This window comes from Stegodyphus dumicola, chromosome 8 (genome assembly GCF_044657685.1).
Source record: "Stegodyphus dumicola isolate Sdum_Otavi_A_Nest chromosome 8, ASM4465768v1".
NCBI classification, from domain to species: domain Eukaryota; kingdom Metazoa; phylum Arthropoda; class Arachnida; order Araneae; family Eresidae; genus Stegodyphus; species Stegodyphus dumicola.
This window is the reverse complement of record NC_140775.1, coordinates 109,012,619-109,032,096: the sequence shown is the minus strand read 5'-3', so window position 1 is coordinate 109,032,096 and position 19,478 is coordinate 109,012,619.

The following is a 19,478-nucleotide window of genomic DNA, read 5'->3' as shown; positions in this document are numbered from 1 at the left end:
TTGTTTCCAATTTTTAGCTGATAAATTTCAGATTTGATTTTATTATTTAAAGAATCTTTGAGAAAAGTTTTCCGTTTTCTTGACATTAAAAATTTAGTTTAGCATAATCGGGGATCTCCCATTTTTTTAGTGTTTTTAAATGATAATTTGGATTTAAATATATTTGTTTTACTCTTTACATTTATTTGCTTTTTAATTTCGGGTTTGCATATCATCATTTTAGACCAATTTGATTTTTTTAATGGTCTTTTTACATAATGTAAAGTTTTGTGTGTGTTTTTAAGTAGTCAATTTAACACAATATTATGTTTTTATTCGTTTTGCCAAGTGTTTCGAAGGCGTGTAGGAAAAATCCTGGTACATTTGAGATTCGAGTTTTTGGTTTTATATGAATTTTAGTGTCTTAAATCAAAATTTAATAGATTCTCTTTTCGGTTTTTGATCTCAAATGAACCAGGAGAACGAAACATATTAATCGAATTTTGTGAAGCTTTAATTTAGTATTTAAAAAAACCTGATGTGTACACCACACGATTTCCTTGTACGAAATATTAAATTATACGCAATTTTTCTTGCATTTCATTTTAACTTATTGAATTGAATTAAATCTATTTTGTTAATAGCTCATGAACCACAACAGAGTAAATGCACTCTTTAAAATTCATTATATTTATTTACCATAGCGACACTTTGGCTCTAGGCTCCCTTAACAACGTTAGATTTCATTCATTTTATAACTCAGAATGCACAAAAATTATATCATCTGAAAAACCATCTAATTATTGCCACATGTTCTATTCAAATACTATAATAAATTTAGAAGATATATAAAAGAAATTAAACAAATAGAAAAGAATCAGTTCTTCACAGACGATTCAGTATTTTTCATTCAATTATTTCAGTTCTCACTTTGCGACAAAGCAAAAATACATTAATACTCAAGATGTCTGTATTGAAAACTATGAAGTAAATCTTAAACACTTACTTCCTCGAATAAATTCCAGAATGGATTAAGCATGTTTTAATTCGCAATAATAAAAGAAGGCGTTATCTTTGTTATTGCAAAGCTTACTTTCTCTAGATTGGCAACAAATCTACTATTTTGCTGTTTCAAATGTAAACAAGCAAATCTTTATTACAAGTTGAAAGATATAGATAAACATAAAACTACAATTAAAATTAGAGGTTCTGAGCAAAAACAAGCCACTCGGCCAGCAGGCAAAAAGACAAATTTTTTGGTTCACAAAACTAAAAGTTGAATTTGGTCACACTCGGCAAAAAGACTCTTTCATTACTATTCTGCTAAGTTTCAAATGTAAACAAATATGGATGCTAAGGTAAGAAAAAATGGGCTTAGTCGCACTTAAACAACTTTTAAATTGTTGATAATTCTACAACTATCGCATGCAGATTAATTGCATTCTTCTTCGACTCCTCTCAATCCCCGATGTTTTTTCTCCAGAAGCAGGACAATTCCATTGGCTTCTGCAAAATTACGTTAACTTGCTGCTGTGTCATACTCCTCCAATTGGTAGAACTGGACTAATTTTGAATTCTGGAAGCACTCATAAGGTCTTCGTCACTTCCTGGCAACCTTTTTCCACGTTTTTAGCTCAATTTAATTTTGGAAAGAAATCATATCGGACGAAGGTATGTTAGCCATTTTTTATCACGAATACTTTGCCTTTTGCATTTAACAGGAGCCCTCTTTGTCATGCTTTTTTCATTAGGAAAAAGTTTTTATTTTTCACACTAAGGGGCCTGCCTCTTGAAATGATGTTTATTAAATACTTACAGGATTAAAACTGTAAAAAATTTTTGTACATTTGCCTAACCAGGCTACTTTGTATAGGATTTTGCGTACACCTTTTAGATGAATTTTTCTTTTTTTAAATTACAAGTTCTTTCTTGTTTTAAAAATCTTTTCAGCTTTGACTTTTTATGTTTTAAAACACGCAGGCACGACGGGAAAAGGGGCAAATCTATTGAAACATCGTTAGTAATAGATGGAAATACTTTTTAAAATTATAATACTACAGCTGTTTTCAGTCTCAATGGGTTTGTTCGACGAAACGTGCCTGTTTTTGTTTTTTATGGGACATACACTTGGTTGAAGGCTTCAAGCACTTCCCTTGACAAGTTCTGTTTGAAACCTTGAACGGAGTAGATTGACCATGTTTTTTATATGTAATATTTCTCAGTATTTTGTAAATTGTTTTGATTTTTTCCGCGTAACAATTTTGAATTTGTAGAACTTAGATTTGTTGTTTTAACCTTGTTTAACATGTAATATCTGGAATTAGATTATTCAAATGTTCTTTACGGCTTTAGCTAATTTTTGCCACTCCTTTTATTTTCATTCTATTTTAAAATTTGCAGCTCAATGCGCAATTTTTGACCAACAAGATCTCACTTTTTTATGATTTACTACTTACTGCTTATATAATAAGTATATATAAAATCGGACGAAGGTATATAATAATTTATATACTTTTTAATAAAATTTATACACTTTTGGTGCGGCCGATTTCAACCAAAAAGAGAGGTGCACAACTACGTGCTATAACAGTCCTATATACAAAGTTCTGAAGCTACTCGTTTTTGAGTTATGCGTGACACATTCATACATAAAGACGCCACGAAAAGATCTTTTCTGAATCCATTTAAAATTATTTTTATGATTCGTTTGGGAAAAAAGACTCCTTTATTCTGTCCTTACGTATAGATGTCATGCAAAAACGTCGTTAAATTGCATTCAATAGCCGTAAAATGGATATTTTCGTTGAAATATGATACCCGGAAGTTTTCGTGATTACAATACTTCCTACAAGGAAGTAAAAATTAATTACGGAAAAATTACTATTACAATATAACACCTTGAAGAAAAATTTAATACTCACATAAAAAGAAAAAAGTAACTTTCTTTTCTTAAATAAAAATAATATCTGCTCTTGTCAATATACAGAACTAAATATTTACTATTGGACATGCTCTGATACTACCCATTTCGGTACATTTCCGTTTTGAGGACCGTAAAAAATCTCCAACCTATTGTTGATGCCAATGCTGCCAAAAATAATTACGGCAACCCTAAGGCAAGAAAGGAAGCATGATAGTAAATAACAATCTAAGATTATTGTTTCAATTTAGATGAAAAGTTAATTTCATATAATACATTTTTTATTAATTCAGAAGTCAAACAACAAAAATCAGCGTTAATTTACAAATTAACGCTGATTTTTGTTGTTTGACTTCTGAATTAGTATTTATTCAGCGTGTTATTGTGTCTTACATTTTTTATTATTATAATTTATATTAAAAGAGGCTAAACATAACTGAATGGAAGCTTAATAGTAAATAACTATTTCAGATCATTATTTTAATTTAGATGAAAGGTTAATTTCATATAATACAATTTTTGGTGCTACTGTGGTAGTCGGTTGCACGGATTTTTGGCGATTTAAGCTGGCGCAATTGTTGGCGCGGTTTTTACATTCGTCAGCCATTTTGAAAAACGCTGTTTTTACGCATAGCAAAGTATTCGAAACTTTAAAAAAAAAAAATAAATATCGTAAAAAGTAATGGATAAATTTTTTGTTGAAAATGTCGTTTTTTAAGATGGCAGGCAAGTATAAATAAATACATTTGCTATGAGTATAAAATACTAGTGCTACTTTGGTAGACGGTTGCACGGATTTTTGGCGATTTACGTTGGCATGGTTTTTACAATCGTCAGCCATCTTGAAAAACACTGTTTTTACGTATTTTACGCATAGTAAAGTATTCGAAACTTTAAAAAAATAAATATCATTCAAAATAATGCATTAGTTTTTTGTTGAAATTGTCGTTTTTTAAGATGGCAGGCTAATGTCAATAAATACATTTACTATGAGTATAAAATAGTAAAGTAAGGTTAAATTATTACTTTCATATAGCAAAGAAATAGAATAAAAATACCGCTAGAAAAACATTGCGCCAACATTTAATTGGGTTAAAATATTACTTAAATTGAATATCGAATCATCATACCAAGGTTTAAAAGAATTAAATTATTACTTGAATTCAAATCCTTTAAAATAAGTTTTATAGGATATAATTATTCAATATTAAAACATATGTGGCAATAAATATCTCGGCAATTTTTGAAAACAGTGTATTAATATTTTTAATAAAAATTGAAGGTGCTACTTTGGTAGACGGTTGCAATTTTGGCGATTTTTCTTTCGGCGAGTAATACAACTTATGGTAAACCCATTGCTGGATATGTTATTTATGGCAACCGATACTTTGTTGTCATTTTATTAAAAAAATAATGCGTTTTATTATGCATAAATTCCGTGTTTTAAATATTATAATGGCTTCTAAATATTAAAAATCAATTTAATTTTGCACTTTTATTTGAAATAAAAATTTTGTTGTTTATAATATTTTACATAATTTTATATTGTGGATGATGTAATCAATGACGTCACTTTACTTAAAAAGTAATTGGTTTTATTAATATGTATAAATTTAATATAATGTTTTATACATTATTTATGGCTGTTAAATATCAAAATACAATTTAATTTTGCATTTGTTTTAAAAATTATTTTATTATGAATGATTATTTAAATAATTTTAATTCTATGCGTGATGTAATCAGCTTCCTGATTGGTTACTGAATATTTGTGCATTACCGCGCCATTTTAAAATTTTATTATTCATCTCTTCGAATTCCTCAGATTTCAAATGGAATGGATATGTCCGTTTCGAAGATGAATGTTGTTATTGGTAATTACCAACAATTATTGGTATTGGAATAAATAAATTGCCCTTTGAGACCTTATTTTGGCCAACCTGTCTTTCCTAATCAAAGATTTATTTATAAATTGTTAATAGCGTCAGAGGAAATTTATTTTAAATTTTTGGAGGAAACCTCGCTAATTGCTTCTTCAATGAAGTGCGAGAAATGTGAATCACAGATGAAGATGGTTAAAAGAGCCGATTCAATTATGATTCCGATTTTTTTTTGTGGTACTTATCAATAAACAACAGGTTAAATGACTCAAAAACTATGTAAGTACATATTTTTCTTTTATTTTATAATTATATACTTCAATTTTTGTTAAAAAAATTAATACACTATTTTCAAAAATTGCTGAGATAATTATTGTCACATACGTATGTTTTAATGTTAATTATATTCTATATAACGTATTTTAAAGTATTTGAATTTAATAATATTCTAATTCTTTTAAATGTTGGTATGATGGTTTTTAATTCGATATTCAATTTCAGTAGTATGTTAATCTAATTAAACGTTGGCACAATGTTTTTATAGCGGTGTTTTTATTCTCTTTTTTGCTATATGAAAGTAATAATAACCTTACTTTATTTTATACTCATAGTAAATGTATTTATTTACACTTGCCTGCCATCTTAAAAAACGACATTTTCAACAACAAATTAATCCATTACTTTTAACAATATTTATTTATTTATTATTTTTTTTTTTAAGTTTGGAATACTTTACTACGCGTAAAAACAGCATTTTTCAAGATGGCTGACGATTGTAAAAATCGCCAAAAATCCGTGCAACCGTCTACCAAAGTAGTATCAAATTGAAGTATACAATAATAAGTAAAAGAAAAATGTGTACACTGCTAAAAAAAAAAAAAAAAAAAAGGACAGTGCTATATCTCCCGTTCTACTGGGCCGATTGACAAAATTCAAACTGTGTTTTTCATGTCTCGAAAGCGCGACTTAGGATATATATTAGATTTATATATAGCACTATTCTAATATAGGTATTTTGACGAAAAATCGGATTTTTTCTGAAATAACATGCCAATTTTTTTCCATATTTCGATTCTAACACTCAAATTATGCCAGAATACCAAGTTTTGTAAAAATCGTACGAGTAATTTTTAAAATATTAGCTCTCAAAATTTTAGCTCCTCAATGATAATTGAATTTGGTAAATATTTATTAATATCTCTTTTTTTTATTAAACTTTTATTATTTTTCCTTTCACATTTCGAAATTTAGGTTCATTCCAAAGAAAATTTACCCATTTTTTGTGTTTTATTTTTAAAATTTCTATTTTTAAATAATTTTTATAAATTTTTCGAAAAAAATTTTGAATTATAACCTATAAACTTTTTACCATCATCTTAAAGTAGGTGTATTTTTAAGCATATCTGCAAAAAATTCTTATTGTATATTATATTATTCTTGACTTTTTTATTCAAAATTTTCTAAGATATACACGAATTTACATATTTTCGCGTTTTGAAATTTGGCATCTTATTTTTGAGCGATAATAACGCCAAATGTGGTCTATGGATTTTTTTACATTGAATTGCCACAGCTATTTTTAATCTTAAATTTCAAGCAAAATTTTACGGAGAATTAATTATATAAAATATTTTCCCTCAATGATGCGTAATAAATATTTATTAATACTATATGAAAAGCTATTTTTTTAAATTATAGATGATATTATTCAAACTTTTAACTATTTTTTTTTAATTCCTCTATATCTTCCTTTTTTAAAAAAAATAATAAATTTTTGTAAGAGTAAATTTTTACCTTCGGCGCTTTATTGTCTGCTACTTTACTTCGTTTAAATCGAATTGTCTAAAACTGAGAATTTTCGTTTGATGTTTATTTGAATTTTATAACATTAACTGCATAATTTATTTCTAAACAAACTGTTGCTTTTGAAGTGGCTGCAAGAGCGGCTGATACTATCATCCATATTTTTAAAGCACAGTATAATTTTATAGAAACATAAGATTTAGAATTATCATTTTTATAAAAGTCAAATTATGATATAAACATACAACCCTCTAAAGACTGAATTAATGGAAGTTCAATGGTTATGTAGAAATGATCTGCAGCTACTTAATGGCTGGATAAGTCAGCAGGTTCTGTGGACAAGTAAGAATAATTATATAAACGACACCCAACATTCTGGATTCAAATAACAACGAGGATACGATGTTTAATAAATGAATTTAAGAAGTTTTAAAACATAAAAAATCAACTCATTTTTTATCCTAAAATGTATTTTTGTGAGTAGCGTATTTTCATTATTTCCTTAAAATTCTAATTTAGAACGTAATTGTCAAGAACTGAATCTTAATCATCAGTAATATAATAAGTAATTATTACGGTTATTAATAAATTCTTCTAATAAAGTAATTGCAAATATTTTTAATTTTATATTAATCAAGATTGCACACGATATTATTTATTTGCACTTGAATTCTTACCGTCAGCTCTAGTAGAAGTTACAAATCAATTATATTTAATTAAAGATTGTATTGGATTATTTAATTATGGCAAAGCACACGAGGGCTATCTGCCTAAAGGGAGGGATGCCTTCGTGGAGAACTTTCTAAGGGAAACTGGCTCGTATACACGTTACACACGGGGAAAACCACGAAAACGCCCATGCGGCCAGCCCGTTCGCGGGATTCGAACCTCAGACCGAACTACCAGTGTTCAGTGTCTTTACCACTCGGCCGCTGGTGGGCTATTTAATTAAGGAATGACCATCTAAGTTTAGAAACAGCGTACCGTAACAGCAATTCAATTATTGGCGCTGTATCTTTCATATTATTCCCGATTGGCAAGCTACATGATTTTTAATGAGTATTCGGGTTTTGCTAGTAACTTCACTTGGAAAACTGCGCTTAAACTAGGTTAGTTGATTATTTGAACATAGAAAGAACGTGGGAGCTATTTGATTAAGATCTTTCATAGAGAACCTTTGTAAAGAGAACCTAGAAAACTATGAAAACGAACCATGCAAGCGCCTGGGTTAGATTTCGCAACAAACAATTAGTATTTAACAATTTTCAAATGCTAGGCAACTGGTGAGGCTTCAATTAAATCTCCAATTTAATATTTTATTTGTAAATATTTAAAATATTGTTGTATTCTTAGACACAAAAAGCAGAATTTAAGTTTTGTTAACTTGTTAGTAAACTACCAAGCCGTAGTGCAAATGAATATTCAACTTCTTTTGCAACAATTGTATTCACTTAATATTCTTTGAATATGAGCTAAAGAAGGAATGTTCTCGGAAGATTAAAGAACCAGTGATATTAGGTCTGTCTTACAAGCTCAAAATCAAAACGATTCTGCAATTGCCCGAGTAGTTGACTTGTAAATGGCTGTGAATTAAGCAGATGACTTTTAATCTTACGTTATTCAGTCAGAAAACGCATTCCAAATGTTTTGTATTGCAAGGCAATGCATCTTTTCATTATTCAATAATCAATCGGAGACTGCTTGTATTCCGAAAATCAGTATGTATACTCATCGTCCTGCATGTTCTTCAAATTTGTCTTGTGATTTTTTTCTTTCCCAAAAACTAAAGTTGCCTCTCAAAGGAAAGTTTTTTGACATTGAAGAGACAAAAGGAGTATGACATCTACTTTTAGAGGCATGTCAAAAACAGATCTCTACAAGCCTTCTCTTCCATTACATGTTGTGCAGTCAGACAAAAAGTTGCATCAGCGTAAATTCTTTAATCTATTTTTATTACACTCTGATTACTTTATTAACATGCAGTGAATATATACTAAATCTTTTACTTCAGCTTAAGTAATTCGGAATTTTCGACGGAATTGTTGTCGGAACTAGGACTTAGAAGATAAGTCAAATTAAATATTTCGATAAACGAATAAATTCAAGGTCGAAGTTTCAATATTTTATTTTCCGGAAGGAGGGAAAATTTTTTCAGTTTTGGTCCATTATCTAAGTATATTTGCTTCGATTCTTTATTTTTCCATAAAAGCGAAAAATTTACGCAAGGTATACATATGACGCATAGCTTCAAATAAAAATTTAATAATATACGGAGTGGTTATAATTAAAGTTCCACATTGAAACGGTCATAAAAGGAAAACTACTGGATCAAATATTATCAAACTTGGTAATCGTGTAAAGGAGGTCATGAGAATTTATTTTCCGCGAAAAAAGGAAAGTTCGAAACCTCACCACCAGAGGGGAAATGGCGTTGTATGCAATATTGTTAAACGAAATATGGGTCGGAATCTAACTTAACCTTTTGTTATACGGGTTTAATATGTTGTATACCCTTAAGAAACTTTGAAGTAGGCAAATTACCGTTTAAAGGAGTTAACTTCGATAAAAGTCGAGTGCGCCATCCGTGTAAGTGAGAAATTCGTCCGTGAAAACCACGAATTAGCGATTAGAAAATGTGAGATCGCAAATCACTCGCACAAGTACGTACAATCTGGAAATCGTTTTCTTACAGATCGCTAATTTGTAATTTTTGAAGCCTGAAGTCGGCCCTAAAACATGAAGATACTGATTCGAAACGCTTTTAATCGATTTGGGCCAAAGAAATCCCTCATGTTATCTATCTAGTTCCATTGCATTCTCCTACTGCATTCGATTGCATAGCAGTCATTCCACACCGTTTAGTGATGAATGACAGCTAGTTTTATAACTGAACCATTTTTCTCTGAAGAGCAGTCGATAGCTGGACTACTGCGATTAGAGTCAATGTTAAAATGTTTCGTGATACATGAACTGCAGTAACAGGGCATTTTAGATGCTACGATTTTTATGCAGGGCTGGGCCCCACCTCACGTGTGTCGCACATTTACTTGGGCAACATTTCACGAATGAACGTCTTATAGGCCAACACTTCCCCTCTTCCTACCAGACCTCAACCTCTGTGACTTTTGGCTATGGGATTATCCCAAAAGCACTGTTTATGGTAATAATCTAAACAATTTGGCAGAAATGAAAAATGTGATACACCAACATGTCCGTAACATTCCTCCTGATATGCTAAGAGCTGCTGTTGAGAATGCAGTAACAGGATTTAACTTGCTTTCGAAATATGCTGGACGCTACATTGAACATGCTTTGTAACACGTTTCGGAAACTATTTAACACATTTTAAACAGATGTTTTCATGTCTTATTTCATTTAACAAAATTGTATACAGCGCCATTTTTCTCCTGGTGGTGAGTTTTTGAACTCTTTTTTTTCCGCGGAAAATAAATTCCCATAACCTCCTTTACACGATTCCCAAGTTTGATAACATTTTGTCAGGTAGTTTTCCTTTTATGACCATTTCAACTTGGAACTTTAATTATAACCATCATGTAAATTAAACTTTGAAAGTTTGACAGTTTGGTTCAAGTCCCATCTTAAAAAAAATATATATATATAAATATAATCTTTTATATTAATCCTCTTAGAAAGAATGTTTTAAGAAGCTAATTTTTCCCTCGCGTTATAGATTGTATAAGAAACATGATCTTTAATATGATTTAGATTGTTTCAGCCGATATAAGAATCCGGTTACTCTGTGGTACAGAATAAACCCTGCTGGACTGTTTTATTTCTTTGTCATTTAGCAAAAATCTTTTAATTAAAATATTTATCCTTTGGACTTCGCTTTAAACTTTATTTATAGTTAAAATGACTAGAAAATGAAAAGTTGTCTTCAGCTGAAACGCAATTCATGTAACTGATATTTTAAAAAATTGACAAGAATGCAAAATTTATGGAAGTCTAGCAATAGAAAAATCTTAATTTTCTTGTGTGAGCACTGAAAATAACTGTAGAAGGAAAGAGGAAAATTAGGGATAAAAGTAAGCAAAAATTTGTAGGGAAATTTGGCTGTCAGACATACCAAGACGTTTCAAAAAGTTGGATGCTTTTGAATATACTTTAAGGATACTTCAAAGAATTTAGGTGTTCAAAGAGAAAACACTTGGACATGTACACCAGCAAATACCATCAATTAAGCTTGTGTTAACAGAAAAGACAAAAACGATATCATTGCAGATTAAAGTGAAGAGCGACTGGTTTTAGACTATATGGTTGTATAAATTTAAATTACGTTATAGAGTGAGTGAGTGAGTGAGAGATTATGGCGCAAAAACCAAAGATGATTATAGCGCGCCAAACAAGAGACGGGATGATTACAATTCATGAAATTAAAATACAATAAATAAAAACAAGTAGACAAATGTACCAAATCCAGAGGTTGAAGTCATATAAAAACAAATTAAAAGCACACATTAAAATTCAAGACACAGTCTTCAAAACAAATTACATTAGGTAATAAAAGCCAGTCTCTTTTAAATAATAAAATAAATTACAATTGACCTCACTTTCGATTAAACGGTCGAGAGGCAAGTCACAGCTATTAAAATATTTCTGGCGAAGCCTATTAAAACATGGACACTCAATTAAAATATGACGAACAAATAAACAAACATTACAATTAAAACAAACAGGCTCATTTTCAGCTTTAAGAAGATAGTTCTGTGTCACTCTAGTATGATCAATTCTGAGGCGAGTCAAAAGAACTTCCTCCTGACGATTTCCAGCAAAATCCCAATGCTCAATTCTAGACTTGACATTTCTCAACTTGTGATGCTGAACGTCCCAAATTTGCTGCAATTTTTTTCGGACCTTTCCCTTGATGACACAGCAGATATCTCTAAAAGGTATAAGGCGGCTGGCTAGTTCAACAGCAGATTTTACTGCGATATCTGCAAACTCATTTCCCTTTATTCCAGCATGTCCAGGAATCCAGCAGTACAGGACTTCATATCCTCGAATCGTTAAGTTTATGTGAATTTTGAGAACATCCACTACCACAGGATTCTGAGTGTTGGGAAAAGCTTCCAAAGATTTCAGAGCACTATACGAGTCTGTATAAACTATGAACTTTTTGTGGCAGAGCTTCGAGATGTACAAAAGACCATAATATATTGCAGTTAGTTCAGATGTTAGGACTGAGAAAGCATGGTGCAGGCATCTGCCCTCTATGTAATCTTCAAATACAAATGCCATCCCGACATGATTTTTTGACTTTGATCCATCTGTATATATCGGATAATAACTGCTATATTTGTGCCTGTGTTCAGCGAAGAGTTGTCTGTAAATGATCTCGTTAGTGCTTGCCTTCACGTGATGTTTGAAAACATGAAGAAGCTAAATCCGTGAATTTTCCCAAGGTGGAATTTCAAAATTCTGTACTGCCTGGGGGCGCATATCAGAGAGGGAATGTTCCTCAATGACAGGGCGAACTCTTAAAGGAAAGGTAGGAACGCAGGATGGACGTGTTTGTCTTCCTCGGCAATATGTATCTATACTACCCCAGAGCGGACTATGGCCGTTAAAAACCTTCTATTATGATGAAAGGCGCAGGCAGCTGCTCTATAAGACCATTTAAATCTTGCTGATCAATGTGCTCATTAGGAGGCAAATAAAGAGAAACAACTGTAACTACAATATGAAAATTTACTTGTACAGCGACAACTTGGAGAGATGTCATCAAAGGAAAGGAACTTGAGGGATAGTCCAGTGAGGTGAGGAGACATACACCTCCACTGGCACGCTCACCTGCAAGGTTATCCTTTCTGACGAGAGAAAACCTCCGAAGTTTTGCATGTTGATCTGGTTTCAGATTTGTCTCTTGTATTGCCAAGCACACAGGATGATAAGCATTGATCATAGCTTTGATGTCAAGGAAATTTCGGTGGAAACCGCGACAGTTCCATGAGACGAGGGTGGCCATTATGATTGATGTTTGTTCTTTCTGTGTTCATTTTTAGTTTTGCGCGGAAGCAGATGTTCGGGAATTTCTAGACCGTCTTCCACTTCCATACTGTCTGAATCTAGAGATTCAGAATTTATACTATCTACAGAACTATTGCTTTGGCTTCTATTTTTGGATACTATTTTTGGAGGCACAGTTTTTGGTTTGCTCAAGATTGTTTTTTCTTTATTTTGTATTACATGGGTTAGATTTTCCTTTTTCTTGTTTGCAGGCTGCTGGGTTTTATTTGGAGTCTGTGTACTTATGGAAGTTTGGGTGGCTATAGTGCGTGTGGATTTCACAGCATTGACATATGACTTGTTTGAATGAAGCTGTGTGCTTTGAACTTGTCTTCTGGCTTCGGCATATGAAATGTTCCTAGAAACTTTTATGGTCTGAACTTCCTTTTCTAATTTCCATTTTGGACAGGAACGGGAAAATGCTGGATGGTTGCCTTTGCAATTAATACACAGGGCTGCAGCGGTGCAATTATCACTATCGTGGCCAACCGACGAGCATCGAGCGCACGTCAAGGTCCCACGACAGGACATCTTGGAATGCCCAAAACGCTGGCACTGGGAGCGTCGCATGGGGTTTGGAATATATGGTCTTACGGGGCAATTTAGATATCCAGCCTTAATATTCTTCGGCAGATCAGGCGATTTGAAGGTCAGGATCATGTGTTTTGTGTCAATCAACTGACCTTCCTTTTGCATCTTGAACCGCTTGGCAGCACAAACCTTTTGATCAGCTAACTCGGAGACGAAGTCTTCTTCTAAAACACACAGAAGGTCGCTTTCCGAGATTACGCCTCTACAGAAATTAAGTGTTTTGTGCGCTGACACAGTTATAGATACCTGTCCAAGTTTGGTTTGTCGTAAAAGTGAAGCAGACTGGGTGGCCGAAACGGTATCAATAAACAGGTCTCCAGAACGGTGACGCTTTATGTTCCTAGGCTCACCTATGCAGGATTGAATGTATTTGTTTATCAGGAAAGGAGACATTTTTCTGAATTCTTCAGAGGCACTGGAAACAACAACAAAGTGAGGACATTCAGTAGTTTCTTTGGCATTTGCATCGGTACGAATTTTCTTGCTCACAGATTTGTGGATGATTTCAATATCTTGATTCGTGTCATTTGATTCAGTTTTTTAAAAAATAAATAGAGAAGCCATGATTGAAAAATATAAGATTCGGCTCCGATGGCCCCGCCCACCACGGAGCCCAACAAGGGAACACAGATTCCTGTGTTAGGGCTATCCGGACCTATACGCAAACTGAAGCCCCACAGTCGGCTTTCCCGAAAGCAGGTACTCCCGAGAGCTTGACGCCAAGCCACTGACACAAAGACTAGTGACCAGCCGATTGACACCCGTGAAGACGACTAAGGTGCCTCCCGTTTAGCTGAAGCAGAGGCCAAAGCAGTGCGTTGGGGACAGTACCTCGCCCCTCAACTACCAGGACCCTCCTTTCCAGCGACGTCTCCACGCACGGCAAGCACGTGGGCAGTTTTCTCACCACTTGAAAACTAGAGACAAGGGCTGTTCTAGTTTCTCGTGACGAGCCCCAAACTCCGAAGAGAGAAACCACAAGGGAGAAGGGAAGGGAAAAAGTTCCAGCCAAGAGGAGAGGAGACGGAAAAGAGGATAGATCACTGGGGCTCCAGGATCGTGACACCCGTCTCAGCAAGAAGATGATCCCCTGAAGAGCTAGGGTACCTCGGGATTGCCACACCCGTACTCACAAAAGTGAGCCCCTGAGGGCAATTACGTTATAGAACATCATATCGTATCATAAATGGAGAATCCCATGATTATCTCAGTCGAATTATTTGAAGATTCAGGAGTTTATCCAGTGATGTATGTGGATATCACCTAAAGATGTTTTTTTCCCTCCTGATGAAACAGCGGCCGAGCAGTAATGTCGCTGGACACTGGTAGTTCGGTCCGAGGTTCGAATCCCGCGAACGGGCTGGCTGCATGGGCGTTTTCGTGGTTTTCCCCATGTGTAACGTGTATGCGAGCCAGTTTCTCTTAGAAAGTCCTCCACGAAGGCATCTATCCCCTTAGGCAGATAGCCCTAGTGTGCTTTGTCATAATTAAATAAACCAAAACCTCTTGATGAAACCAATCTTTCCTTTCATCTCATACCTTCAAAATGTTTAGCCTCTAAAGACTGATAAAGGATTTGACCAAATACTTCGCGAAGAACTTTCTAGGGGAAACCAGCTGGCATAAACGGTACACATGAGAAAATCCACGAAAACGCCCATGCAACCAGCCCGTTTACCGGGATTCAAACCCCGGAATGAATTACCAGTGTTCAGTGACTTTACCGCTCGGCCGTTTGTGGGCCTTTATGAAATGGAAGGCAATAACTTTATTTAAAATGATTGTCAGAAATATCAAGATATTTCGAAAAGTTGGGTACTTTTTAATATACTTCCAGAATGCCTAAATAAAAAAAGCAAGAATAAAGTAGAATGCCTGAAGAAAAAGAGAAGAAAAATAAATTTTATTATTTTTAATTATGTAAAATTTAGTATTTGTATTTTTTTAAATTTAAAACCTTTTAATCTTATGATATTTGATTTTTGCAATTTCAAAAATAAAACATTTGACTAAAATATGAATAACATAAGAAACCAAATGTAGGATAAAATTGTGTAAAGGGATGGGCCCAATGATAAAACTGTTTAAAGCAGTGTATGCAAGTCATCCTAAGTTAAAATGTCGGTTATACATCTCTCTTATTTATATGTATCTTTTCTGAACGGCGTGTTAACTGCGCCATTGAAAGGCGTGTTAACTGTGCTTTACTGTATTTTCTCTTTTAATATATGCAGTTTTCAAACGCATCGTAGTCTGGGTTACAAAGTATTTTTCCGAAAGAAACGCAATTCAAATAAATAAAATCAAATTCTGGAAAATTTATATTAATAAATATATTTCAAATGCTCAGTTCGAAGGAATAAATAGAAAATTTTAAAACAATTATCTGAAGAGACAATGCAACACAAACAATTAAAATAAAAGTATAAAAATTTAAAAATTACCTAAAATAATAACTATGACAAAAATATATATAAAGAAAACTATTTGAAAAAAAATAATAAAATAAACGCTGCACCTTTATTTACGCAATTCGAATAGGTAAGTAGAAATTTTTAAAACAGTTATTCGAAAAAAACCATGCAACTTAAACAATTAAAATGAAATTCGAAAAAGAAAAAATTACTTAAAATAATAAGTTATAATTAAAAATATAATATAATGAATATTATTTGGAAAAAAGGAACGATGGTGACTTTTTTTCCACTTACGGGAAAGGAAACTAGGTTGCCATATATTAAGAAGTTCGCCAAGTGAACTATTCTTGGCGCAAACTGAAAAAAAAGTGCCAACATAAATTTGTGAATTTCTCCGTAAATTTCGCTCCAAATTTTACAAAATTTCATATTTAGGCGTAATTTGAGTTGTAGAATCGAAATATGTAAAAAAAATTGGTATGTTATTTCAGAAAAAGTCCGATTTTGTGTCAAAATACCTATGTTAGAATAGGGCTATATATAAATCTAATATATATACGGGTCCACCAGCGGCCGAGCGGTAAAGTCGCTGAACACTGGTAGTTCGGTCTGAGGTTCGAATCCCGCGAACGGGCTGGCTGCATGGGCATTTTCGTGGTTTTACCCATGTGTAACGTGTATACGAGCCAGTTTCCCTTAGAAAGTCCTCCACGAAGGCATCCCTCCTCTTAGGCAGATAGCCATCGAGGCTTTGCCATAATCACACACGCACACGCACTAATATATATCCTAAGTTGCGCTTTCGAGACATGAAAAAAGCAATTTGAATTTTGTCCATCGGCCCAGTAGACGGGGAGATATAGCACTGTCCCTTTTTTTTTTTTTTTTTTTTTTATGCAGTGTACTTACATTTTTTTTTTTGAGTATTTAACGTGTCGTATAAGTACCATAAAAAAAATCGGAATCATAATTTAGATATCAATGAAAAAATTTAAAAAATGTAATCTAAGGGGAAAAATTTGAAAAATGCAACCTAAGGAATTCGAAGAGATGAATAATAAAATTTTAAAATGGCGCGGTAATGCACAAATATTCAGTAACCAATCAGGGAGCTGATTACAGCTCGTTAATGCACAAATATTCTGTAACCAATCAGGAAGCTGATTACATCACAAATAGAATTAAAATTATTTAAATAATCATACATAATAAATCACTTTAAAAAAATGCAAAATTAAATTGTATTTTAATATTTTACCCCCATAAATAATGTTTAAAACATTAGATTAAATTTATAGATATTAAAACTAATTACTTTTAAAGTAATGTGAAATTTATTCATTACATCATCCACAACATAAAATATCATAAACAATACATTTTTATTTCAAATAAAGGGGAAAGTGCAGAATTGCCCACTGCTTGGCGCGTTTTTAGGAATTGCACATATGCGGTATCCATGTATACGTCGACCTATTGCCACTTAAAAAAAAAAATCCCAGAATTGCACAAAAATGGCATTGCGCACACTCTTGACTTTATCCATGTACACATCGACCTATTTTCACTTAAAAAATCCTAAGAAAATGGATAAAAATCCAATTCTTCTTACTCTAGTAAAAAGCGCCAAACAAATAAGTGGACGATTCTGCACTTCAGCCCAAATAAAAATGCAAAATTAAATTGATTTTTAATATTTAGAAGCCATAAATAATATTTAAAACACGGAATTTATGTATAATAAAAGGCATTTTTTTTTAATAAAATGACAACAAAGTATCGGTTACCATAAATAACTTGTCTAGCAATGGGTTTACCATAAGTCGTATAGCTCGCCAAAAAAAAATCCCAAAAATCCCTGCAACCATCTACCAAAGTAGCACTAGAATGGTTAAGAACCTTGAATCGAAATGCTGTCGAAGTAGGTAAAGTGCCCCGATAGCGTAATGGCAGACCGGATATTCAGTTGATCAATGTTAACCGAATTTCGCTTACTGCGCATGCCCACAAGAAAACTTGACGCAATTTTAAAAGAACGTAAATACGGTGCATGGTTGATATTGTGTTACCTGGGCGTAAGACGTTCCGGTTTTAAAATTTGTTAGGCTGTAAGTTGCTTCATTACTGTTAAATAAACCGATATCATATCAAGAAGCAAGTCGAAAAATAAGAAAAGTATCTTTTCCTATTTTTTTATTGAAACTTAACAACACGTACACAACATTACACCGACATTCATAGCTCGCACGCAGAGAGGAAACTTAGTGTTGCCAACATGGTAAAGATAAATGTACCGAACTAACACGCCTCCTTACATTTATATTTACTAATTACAAATAAACATAGATATAAGCAACCTTTACATCTTTACCATTTACAATTAAGCATAGATATAAACAATAACATTCAACACTTAACACAAATTATTTCAAAAAAGGTTTCTTTCATTAACTTAAATGTTAAAATCAAAGTTAAACACAATTTAGTTTACATAAGGGCATTACCAAAATCTATTTCATCTCAACAAAAATATTTAAATAAACATCACTTAATTAAACAGTATACAAAACTTATTTCAATTTCAAACCTTCTCTGAATTTCATAAATTTAATCTTTCCTAAAGACTTAGTAAAGATATCTGCAATATTTGATTCTGAATCAATCTTTACAATTTCAATTACTCCATTTTGAACATCTTCGTGAACGTAATGATATTGAACTTCTATGTGTTTTGGATTTTTAGTGAAGTTCCCATAATTAGCAATGGCCAAAGCTCCTGAATTATCTTCATAAATTTTAATGGGGTGAGTTATATCAGCAAAAGCATCATTCACAACATTTTTTAAGAAATTAATTTCTATCACAGCCTCAGATAGAGCAATATATTCAGCAAAAATGGAAGATTTTGTCACACAATTTTGCTTTTTGGATTTCCAATAAATTGGATTACCAAATAATTCAATAACAAACCCAGTAGTTGACTTTCTGTCAACAATATCACCTGCCCAACCAGCATCAACATAACAATTCATAATATCAGTTTTAAGATTTTTACTGTAGGTTAATTTTAGATGTTTCGTTAAGAATAAATACTTTTAAAACTCTCAAAGCATATCTGAAATGTGTCTCATCATAACAATTTTGAAATCTACTTAGATAATTTACGCTGAAAGATATGTCTGGTCTAGTACCCTGACTAATATACATGAGTGCTCGTATTAGATTTCTATATTTGACATTTTGATTTAAATTAGATTGGCTTAGTTTAAGATTAATCTCCATTGGTGTATCATAAAGCTTTGAATTTTCAATACCATACAGTTTAGCTAAAGATTCAATATAATTTTCCTGACTCAATGTTAAGATATTACTTTTCTCATTATCATTATCATATCTCATTATCAATTCCAATGTAGCTTTTTACTTTATTTAAAGCCTTCATTTTAAATTTATTATATAGTTGTTCCTTAATATAATTAATTACCTGAGTATCTTTGCAACATATCAACAAATCACCAACAAATAAAAGAATACATACAAATACGTCATTTTCAGATTTTACATAAAGACAATAATCATATTTACTTCTGCGAAATCCTAGACTCTTAATATACTCGTTAAAACACTCATGCCAAGCACGAGGGCTTTCTTTCAATCCATATAGTGCTTTCTTTAATTTATACACTTTATTCGAATTATCATTATAGCCTTGTGGTTGTTTAATATAAACCTCAGACACAACATAACCATTTAAAAAAGCAGTCTCAACATCCATTTGATGAATATTTAAATTATACAAGACTATGAAAGTAACAATTTTAAAGTTTGCATCTTAATGACAGGGGAGTAAGTATCCTCAAT